Source organism: Macaca fascicularis, chromosome Y, assembly GCF_037993035.2.
Source record: "Macaca fascicularis isolate 582-1 chromosome Y, T2T-MFA8v1.1".
Classification (NCBI taxonomy): Eukaryota; Metazoa; Chordata; class Mammalia; order Primates; family Cercopithecidae; genus Macaca; species Macaca fascicularis.
The window spans coordinates 10,770,982-10,781,577 of record NC_132903.1 but is presented as its reverse complement, the minus strand read 5'-3'; the positions used below and the strand labels follow the sequence as shown (position 1 = coordinate 10,781,577).

General features: G+C 35.0%; 1 non-coding gene across 1 annotated transcript; it reads left to right on the top strand.

Annotated features, from left to right (window-relative positions):
* Window positions 1–8,406: 8,406 nt before the first annotated feature.
* On the top strand, window positions 8,407–8,562 carry LOC141409591 (U1 spliceosomal RNA). Its single transcript, XR_012430517.1, has one exon. It is a non-coding gene; the product is annotated as a U1 spliceosomal RNA (small nuclear RNA).
* The last annotated feature ends 2,034 nt before the right edge of the window (window positions 8,563–10,596 follow it).

Genomic DNA, 10,596 nt, shown 5'->3' with positions numbered 1-10,596 from the left:
TACTATGATTATTGTGGCTCAAAGTTTTAAGTATAATCATACTGCAGTACTTAATGAAACTCTGCCAAGTACATTATCTTTATGCCCTATCCCTGATGTGTCCGGAGGTGTTTCCCAACTAGAGTGGACTAGATGTAGAAGTAGTGGGCCACGATTGTTGTTAGAAGTATAAGGGAAGAGTAGTAAATACCTTGTTACAGATTGGAGTGTACATGGGGATTTTCAGACTAAATTCAGCCATGTCAACCTTCGTTGGCATAAAGGTAATCACAGCATTTCTGCAGATGACAATGAAACTATTATTTGGCATGATGGTGGTCTATCATCCCCTATGCCACCTTGGCTAATACCTCACAAATACAAGGTCATATTTGGAAGTTGCTAGCTGCTGGTTAACCAACGTTCACTTTCACAGGAAACAAGTCCTTAAATCTTACTAATATTGCTAACCATTTCCATATATCTTTGCATCAAAATAGTTCTAGATATGTTATTGCATGTGTAAGAAAGCCTTACTTGTTGTTGACAGGAATTTTTAAATGGGATAATAATACAGGGGTAGTTAACTGTACAAACAATTGTACATTCTTAAGTTGTATAAATACTACTTGGTGGAATGATAATTGGAATGAGTCTCACTGATTTATATATACTAAGAGCCAGAAAAGAAACCTGGCTACCTGTAAACTTAACATGTACTTGGAGTGAATCTACTGGGGTTACTCAAATTTCAAGGTTATGTAAGATCTTATGCACCGCAGTTGGAGGATGGTTGGAATCGTCGTGACCACGGTGATAGGACTTGTAGCAATTGCTTCCACTGCCGCTGTTGCTGGATTAGCTCTACACCAGAGTATACAAAATGCAGAATTTGTGCAGCAATGGCAAGAACAATCATATTTGTTGTGGCAGCAGCAACGAGACATAGATGCTCATTTGACTGAACGAGTGGATAATCTGGAGCAAGTGGTTTCTTGGTTGGGAGATCAGTTAACAGTGTTGAATACCCGAGCTTTGTTGAAATGTGATTGGAACACTACCCAATTTTGTATTACTCCTGTTCCTTTTAACAGCACTGTACATAATTGGACTGAGATAAAGAGACTTTGAATTGGTCATAATAATCTTTCCGTAGAAATACAAGAATTAACACAGAACATTTCTGAAACTTTTTGCAATCAGTTACCGTTGCTGACTGGTGCAGATTTGATGACTGGTACTGCACAAAGTTTGACGTCTTTGAACCCTATGAACGCTGTAAAAACTTTGCTGACCTGTTTCTAGTAATGTATTGATTGTTGTTCTTGCCTTTGTCATTTTCACAGTCTGCTGGAGACAGTGCCGAAGGGCAAACACCAAATCCCAGTGAGCCCAACATGTAATGATGGTTTTAAAAGAAATTCAAACTTGTAAATAAGGAAAGGGGAAATGTAGAGGACTACGTGCTCACAAACAGAGTGTTCCCGATAAGTCCTGCTCTCGCAAACGAAGCAAGGCATTCCCCAAAAGTCCTGCTCTTGCAAACGAAGCAGGGCGTTCCCAATAAGTCCTGCTCTCACAAATGAAGCAGGGTGTTCCCAATAAGTCCTGCTCTTGCAAACAAAGCAGGGCCTTGGGGGCTTGTTTATGTGTAAACATCTTGAAAATCCAGACAGTCAGGGAAAGGTCAGAAAACCAACAATGTGTCTTGTGACTTGGCAACATTCCACAAACGACTGTATAAAATAAAGCAGAGCATGCCATTCGAGGCGGCTGCCATGTTTGTCTTGTCTTATGTTGTCTTGTGTGTTCATTCCTTTGTTTAGGAAACACGCAGACCCCAACACTGAAGTATCAGCGATATTCCATATACATACATAAATATACACCTATATATGTAAATGCATTGCAAATCTGTGTAACTTTAATGTGTATTCTCAAGTTATTGATGCACTTGTTTCATTTTTCTGGTAATCTTTAAGATTAGATATTGTGCCTGATTGAGGTTATTTTTCATTTTATTTTATTTTATTTTTATTTATTTTTATTTTTGAGTTAGAGTCTAGCTCTGTGGCCGGGCTGGCATACATGGGCATGATCTCAGCTCACTGCAACCCCTGCCTCCTGTGTTCAAATGATTCCTCAGCCTCAGCCTTCCTAGAAGCTGGGACTACAGGTGCACCACCATACTTGATTAATATATATTCGTACTTTACTAGAGATGGGTTTTCGTCATGTTGGCCAAAATTGTCTTCATCTCCTGACCTTGTGTTCTTTGCATCTCAGCCTCCCAAAGTGCTGTGATTACAGACTTGAGTCACCGTGCCCAGTTGATGCTATCTCTTAATGTTGCTTTTGAAAAGTACTGGATGCCAGATCATATCCTACTCTATCTAAATCAGAATTTCTAGAACTTGGAAAAGGAATCCATATCCTTAAGGAATCCTAATTGGTTGTTTTGGTTGCCAGGTTTAAAAATGACTTCTATTAGAAACTCAACATGCATGTATGTTTTTGTTAAAATCAAGTAAAATAAATAAATAAATAAAATCAAGGAAAATAAATTTAGTGATAATGTAAATAAATAATTCATTTAAACTTTTTGTTGATGTTAGCATAAATTAAGAAATGTGACTTTCAGTAAATATCCCTTAGGGTAGCCTGATTTTTCTCACATCAACCTGTTGCACAGTAGTACTAAAGACATTTTCAGAAATGTACAACAAAAATATTTGTAGTGTTTTCAGTCTTAAGGCAACATTTTGAAATTAGTAATTTATGGATATAGTTAAAATTTACTGGTTAAGATCTCAATGATATTGATAAATATTAGGTCATATTTACATGAATGATTAATTCAGACAATTAGCAGATCATTTTAAGTAACTGGTTAATGTCACAAATATTTTACTATCAAAACTATTTTAATTGACAAAGTCCATTATACGTTTATACATTTTAAGGAATACAGACAGTGTGTTTAGGTTTTAGGAATTTCTGAAATTTGAGAAAACTGAGTCAAGATATTTGTATCACATTGTGTACGATTCCCTGTGAGGCCCAGACATTAGCCAAGAATCAAACATACTAATGTTTCTCTGAAGATAAATGAATATTCCCTCTAAGAGTGAAAGGTATCTGAAAGAAGACTAAAATAGTTTCCTTCAATTAAGTCTTTATTACAACAGAAATTGAGTTACATACCAATCTTGTTTTAAAAAGCCTGGCTTAATTGACCTTTTTGATTTCAGATAATGTATTTTTTAAATTATACTTTAAGTTCTATGATACATGTGCACAACATGCAGGTTTGTTACACATGTATACATGTGCCATGTTGGTGTGCTGCACCCATTAATTCATCATTTACATTAGGTATATCTCCTAATGCTATCCCTCTCTGCTCACACCTCCCCCACCCCCCTCCCCACAATAGGCCCTGGTGTGTGATGTTCCCCTTCCTGTATCCAAGTGGTCTCATTGTTCAATTCCAACCTGTGAGTGAGAACATACAGTGTTCGGTTTTCCTTTCTTGCAAAAGTTTGCTGAGAATGATGGTTTCCAGCTGCATCTATGTCCCTGCAAAGGACACGAACTCATCCTTTTTTATGGTTGCAGAGTATTCCATGGTGTATATGTGCCACATTTCCTTAATGCAGTCTGTCACTGATAGACATCTGGTTTGATTGCAAGTCTTTGCTATCATGAATAGTGCTGCAATAAACATCTGTATGCCTATGTCTTTATAGCAGAATGATTTATAATCCTTTGGTATATACTCAGTAATGGGATGGCTGGGTTGAAGGGTATTTTGAGTTCTAGATCTTTGAGGAATTGCCACATTGTTTTCCACAATGGTTGAACTAGTTTACAGTCAGACCAACAGTGCAAAAGTGTTCCTATTTCTCCACATCCTCTCCAGCACCTGTTGTTTCCTGACTTTTAATGATTGCCATTCTAACAGGTGTGAGGTGGCATCTCATTGTGGTTTTTATTTGCATTTCTCTGACGATGAGTGATGATGAGCATTTGTTCATGTGTCTGTTGGCTGTATGAATGTCTTCTTTCGAGAAGCGTCTTTTCATATCATTTGCCCACTTTTTGATGATGTTGTTTCTTTCCTTCTTGTAAATTTGTTTGAGTTCTTTGTATGTTCTGGATATTAGACTTTGTCAGATGAGTAGATTGCAAAACATTTCTCACATTCTGTAGGTTGCCTGTTCACTCTGATGGTAGTTTCTTTTGCTGTGCAGAAGCTCTTTAGTTTAATTAAATCCCATTTGTCAATTTTGGTTTCTGTTACCATTGCTTTTGGTGTTTTAGACATGAAGTCCTTGCCCATGCCTGGGTCCTGAATGGTATTACCTAGGTTTTCTTCTAGGGTTTTTATGGTTTTAGGTCTAGGATGCCCTCTCTCACCACTCTTATTCAACTTAGTGTTGAATATTCTGGCTGGGGCAATCAGACAAGAGAAAAAAATAAAGGGTATTCAGTTAGGAAAAGAAGAAGTCAAATTGTCTCTATTTGCAGATGACATGATTGTATATTTACAAAACCCCATCGTCTCAACCCACAATCTCCTTAAGCTGATAAGCAACTTCAGCAAAGTCTCAGGGTACAAAATTAATGTACAAAAATCGCAAGCATTCTTATACACCAGTAGCAGACAAAGAGAGAGTCAAATCATGAATGATCTCCCGTTCACAATTCCTTCAAAGAGAATAAAATACCTAGGAATCCACCTTACAAGGGATGTAAAGGACCTCTTCAAGGAGAACTGCAAACCACTGCTCAGTGAAATAAAAGAGGACACAAACAAATGTAAGAACATACCATGCTCATGGATAGGAAGAATCAATATTGTGAAAATGGCCATGCTGCCCAAGGTAATTTACAGATTCAGTGCCATCCCCATTAAGCTACCAATGACTTTCTTCACAGAATTGGAAAAAAACTGCTTTAAAGTTCATATGGAACCAAAAAAGAGCCTGCATTTCCAAGACCATCCTAAGCCAAAAGAACAAAGCTGGAGGCATCATGGTACCTAACTTCAAACTATACTACAAGGCTACAGTAACCAAAAACGGTATGGTACTGGTACTAAAACAGAGATGTAGACCAATGGAACAGAACAGAGTCCTCAGAAATAATACCACACATCTACGGCCATCTGATCTTTGACAAACCTGACAAAAGCAAGAAATGGGGAAAAGATTCCCTATTTAATAAATGGTGCTGGGAAAATTGGCTAGCCATAAGTGGAAAGCTGAACCTAGATCTTTTCCTTACTCCTTATATGAAAATTAATTCAAGATAAAGTATTTTGAATCTGTCTTAATTACGATTTTGAAAATACAGTACTGAATAAACAGCCCAGGTGTGATACAAAGCCTTGTAATAAAAAAGAAAAACACAAAGTGCTCTCATGCCTATTTTAGGGAGTACGTGACTTAGATTTGGAAAGGAAAAAGCATCTTGCAGTAGGAAACATGTGCTTTGTTCATTTTTGTTAAAGTAGCTAGTGGGTACAAACTTAATATTGACCTAACTTGGCTTTTTAGCAGTTATGTGAAATATTCAGTGTGACTTAATAAATCATTAGAGGATCACAAAAGGACCCTCTAGTTACATAAATTAGGATTACATAAATTAGTAACATCTCACTGGCTATGACATAGAAAGTTTCACAATAGAACCCAGTAAGGAAGCATTCAAAACTATCTGTGGAAGAAGATAGTAGATAACATTAAGTTATCCGAAACCAATCTGTAGCCTCCAAGTAGATGGTTTAATAAATATGTAAGAAGAGGTTTTTTATTATTTATTATTTGTTTGTGTGTGTGTGTGAGAGACAGAGAGACAGAGAGAGAGGGAGTCTTGCCCTGTCAACCAGACTGGAGGGCAGGAGTGCAATCTTGGCTCACTGAAACCTCTACCTCCTGGGTTCAACCAGTTCTCTGTGCCAGCCTTCTGAGTAGCTGGGATTACAAGCATCCACTACCACGCCTGGCTAATTTTCATATTTTTAAAAGAGATGGGGTTTCACCATCTTGGCCACATTGGATTTGAGAAAAATGATAATTTTTTTTTAAATGTGGTTATGTGGTTACAGATTTTTAGCATTCTTCTAGAATTCTTAGTTGTGTCAACTGCAGTAAAATAAGCCTAAGAATTGCACCAGGATTCGTTGCCCAACTCTGCCAGGAGATTCAAAGTTTTATTGCTATGGGATTTTAGAAACAAATAATACTATATATCTGGAAACTCTATACACACATGCCCCCACTACACACACATGCACACAAACACACAAACACAAAGAATTTTCACTCAATAGACATTATAATAAGCACACTGAAAACTTGAAAATACATGAAAGTTAGTATAAAGCTGTAGAACAGAATGATTGAAGGCAAATGATAATTTCAAATTTTAAACAACTGAATATATTTGATTTTAACAATTAAAATTTTCTAATTGCTCTTTCGTCCACCATCCTATATTTCAAGCCGATTAATTAATATTGTACAAATGGCATTGAGTTCCTATCAACGGTATTTAATTTACAACATTTTAAAAATAGTTTGCAGTCATATATTGTTTACTATGCAACTTCTTGTATTTGCTCTAAAGTAAGGCTAAATCACATCTAAGCCTCATCTCATCCAAAGAAGTGATTAGAGTTATACAAGTTGGGTTAATGTGAAAAATAGTGGATGTGGATTAACGTTGGATTTATGTATGAATTTAGTATTCTCCTTGTAAACTTGAAATGTTTTGTGTAACAAACATTTAGCCTATTCAGTGGGCAGTATTCTACAGATATATATCAACATCTGCTGTATACCAAGCACTGTTCAAGGCCTACAGAGCCAAAGATCATATTTATACAAATTATACATGAAAACATTTGATACTATTAATAACGTGACAAATGCCATGATATTCACTTTATTATAATGTTTAAGACAAGAAGATAATGAAATGTGTACTGTGTCACTAGAAGCCTCTCCATGTTATTCTTTACCTGAAATAATTAGATTAGAAAAATCACCTTTCTCAAATAAATTTATATTATAAATGCTCCTATGGCAGAAACAAAAAACCTGGTCTCTGATTAGGAATATAATATTATTATATTAAGTAATATTCATGGCAGACAGAAAAAAAATGTTTACTTGTAATGGTAATGACAAAAAAGACAGAAGTCTTTTTTTTTTTTTTTTTTTTTTGCAATTTTTAACATTGACTCCTAAGGACAAAAAACAGTTAGCAGTGTAAATATATTGCAATTTAGCCAATCCTGAAAGGAAATAACTGATCATTATCAAATCAGACAAATTTGATGGTTGTCATTTTAAATTGTTTTACCCATCATGTGGGTTTTCTTATGCTATTCAAATTGAAATACATTTTGGACCGCCAGTTTATAACGCTGTTTTGTAATCACAGGATTCTTGCTTTACATTCTAAAATGTTGTCTGTGAAAAATAAGTGAACACCAAGTAAGTTTGTTTTTCTTTAAAAATTTAGTCTTAAAATGATACTCAACTTTAGTAAAAATAATGAGGAGAGTTGGACATGGTGGTGCATTTCTGCAATCTCAGGTCGTTGGAAGGCTGAAATAGGAGTGTTCCTTGAACCCTGGAGTGTGAGGCCTCATTAAGCTATGAGTTATCATCATGCCGCTGTAGTCCAACCTGGGCCACAGAGCACCACCTTAAGTTTAGAATAAAAAATGGAACTATGCAAAGTAGTATACCATTATTGTTTTTAATTCACTTGTAGTAATACATGGATAGTATATTTAGTCAAAACTTTTAAAATTGGTATTATGCCAAGAGGTCAGATATTTGAGTCAGATTGCTAGCTAGCTCCTCAACTGACCAAATCTGTAGTATTTGCAAAGTATTTCTCTTAACTGTAATTGATTTTTTATTTGATAAATGGATTTACTAATGCCACCCGTGTAGGGAACTAACACTAATATTGATCAGATTACCTCAAAAACTTGTTCTAAATGGCACATATTAGGCAATATTACCTACTATTAGATACCACAAATTCTTTTCATCTGCTTATGTTTAAAGCTCATAGTGCACATAGTAAAATCCCAGAAGACCAAGAATGGGTGTCAGATACAATAGAACGCTCAGAGTCACTATCAAAAATGAGCAATCAGTGCATAAAATGTATGGTAGTTTTATTTAGCAGTTGTTTCATTGTTTGCCGTTGTGTTTTTTCTTAAAATTTTGTAGAAGATTGTATCAGAATTAAAAAGTTTTTTAGAAAAGAATTATCATGGATGATTGAAGTTAACATCTCAAGCGATACTGAAAATTATTCTAAATACCATTGTACTGATAGTTGTATTTAATTTCAAAGGATAATGGAAATATTTTTTTTTTAGAAAAAAAAAAAAAAAGGATACTTGCCTGCCAGACGAGACACTGTGATCATGAAGACTTTCCCATGGCAAGGTTGATTTATTGCACGCTGATGTGCTGACCTCTGCGATTTCCCCAAATGTGGGAAACCCAATTGCATAATTTGTGGAAGTGAAGGATTGTGTTTGTGCTTTCACGTGGAAAAAAAAAAAAAAAGGAAAGAAAAGGAAATTGACTTGTTTAGTGGATATAGAAACTTGAAAGAAGACCACATACTGGAAATAATTCAGTAGGCCTACAAAAATCGGTCTCTTCCAGTACAAAACAATAAAACATCAAATGGTTATTTCTTAGACAGATCAAATAGTGCTAGGGTGACACTTGCAAATGTCTGTGAATTTTGTCTAGAAAAGGGGGCGTGGGGAAGTCCCCAAAGGGCAGCAGATAAATCTGGGAAAAAGATAAGTAATTTTTAAATGTGTAAGCCAATGTTTATGCATTAATATTGCCTTTTAAAACACTTATTTTATTAAATGGTTAGCATTGGTTTGTTTGGTCTTAAAAAGTAAGTTTCCTTTTGGAAGTGACCTGTGTGAAATGGTCCAGAAAATATGCAGCTAAAATAATTCAGCTTTATTCCCTGAATTATAAATCATTTGTAGGAATTGTAAAGATGTTAAAGATGCCAACTTTTTTGCATTTGTTCAAAGTTTATTCTAAATGAAGAAAATTATACATATAAGGTATAAAGTTAGTTTTATCATCAAATTATCAATCATTTTAAATATTTAGAATTGAAAGCCAGATGGCCAAGATGCCTTAAATGAGCATAAGTCCTCTCCAACAGATGATGCTCCATTATATCCTCATCCAACAGGCTTTATGTATCAACAGGTAAAAATAAATAAATAAATAAATAAATAAATAAAGCTTTTATTTTTATTTTTCAAACTTATTTTAGTCTTTTCCTTATGGTCTTCAATTATCATTTTCTTATATATTTTGTAATATATCAGCTGTGGCTGCAAATAAAGAAAAAAATTATCTAGGACAGCTTTGGGAAGATGATCAGAAGAATAGTTTCAGTGTGGTCAGCCTAGGCCTCTCAAAGTGCTGGGATTATAAGTGGTGAGCCATGGCACCCAGTCAGACTAATCATTTGAAAGCTTTACTTGTGCTGTAATATTTAGTATGATTTCTCACTAAATTCATGTAGCCAAGGGATGGAATTACCTAAATTAGAGCAGTTGCCCAGAGTAACAGCTGTATTGCTCAGAAACCTTATTTTTATAATCAGAAAAAATATAAAACAGGGGAAAAATGTACAAAACAAGCAGATTTTAATTCTATATGTTCTTCACTTTTAATGTTTGATAGTTTAATTTCTTGTTGAGATAGAGAATACTTACATATTTTTAATAGAAATTTTAAAATATTAAAACCAATATACACAACTTTTGTATGTCACAAGGTGTGGAGCATGATCGATTGTAGTTATTGTGCTGGGGGAAGTTCTGTGGTAGAATTTATTAAGTGATAATTCTAAAACTTGGCTTCGTCTAATTCTCATGAAGTGCATATTATCAGAATCCACAGCACTTTGAAGTACCATTGCACCAATATTTCTGACTACTTTGCTAGCCCATCAAAATGTTCCTTGAAAGCAGTAAGTCTCCTAGTTTATTTCTATATTATTTTAAAGCTTTTGTTCTCAGATGCCAGGCTTACTGAAGATATAAGTGCCTTCTGATTTTAAATAATTGATATATTTTTTTTTCATTTGATGTAACATCTCTATGCCCATTGTTGGAAACAATAGGATATGAAGTGCATTGCACAGTGTGAGGAGCAGGAATTCATTTGTTTGAACTGGTTAGAATATGTTTTTATCTTTTTATAGTATGTAAGATTTAGCATTGAACAGTATGAATGCAAAATGCAGTCAAGTTCGATAAATACACTCTCAGGGTTACTGATATTGGTACATTGTAATGCAACTATGTTATGGGGCTTCCTATTTGGCCTATTATTATTTGCAGTCTAATTTCTCTTCTGGCCTAGACTTAGATTTTTTAATTTCTGTTCCACAGAAAGTACAAGAGAAATATGTGTTCCATAGAAAGTATAAGAGAACATCCTAGCTAACACAGTGAAACCTCGTCTCTACTAAGAAATACAAAAAACTGGCGGGGCGAGGTGGCCGGCGCCTGTAGTCCCAGCTACTCAGGAT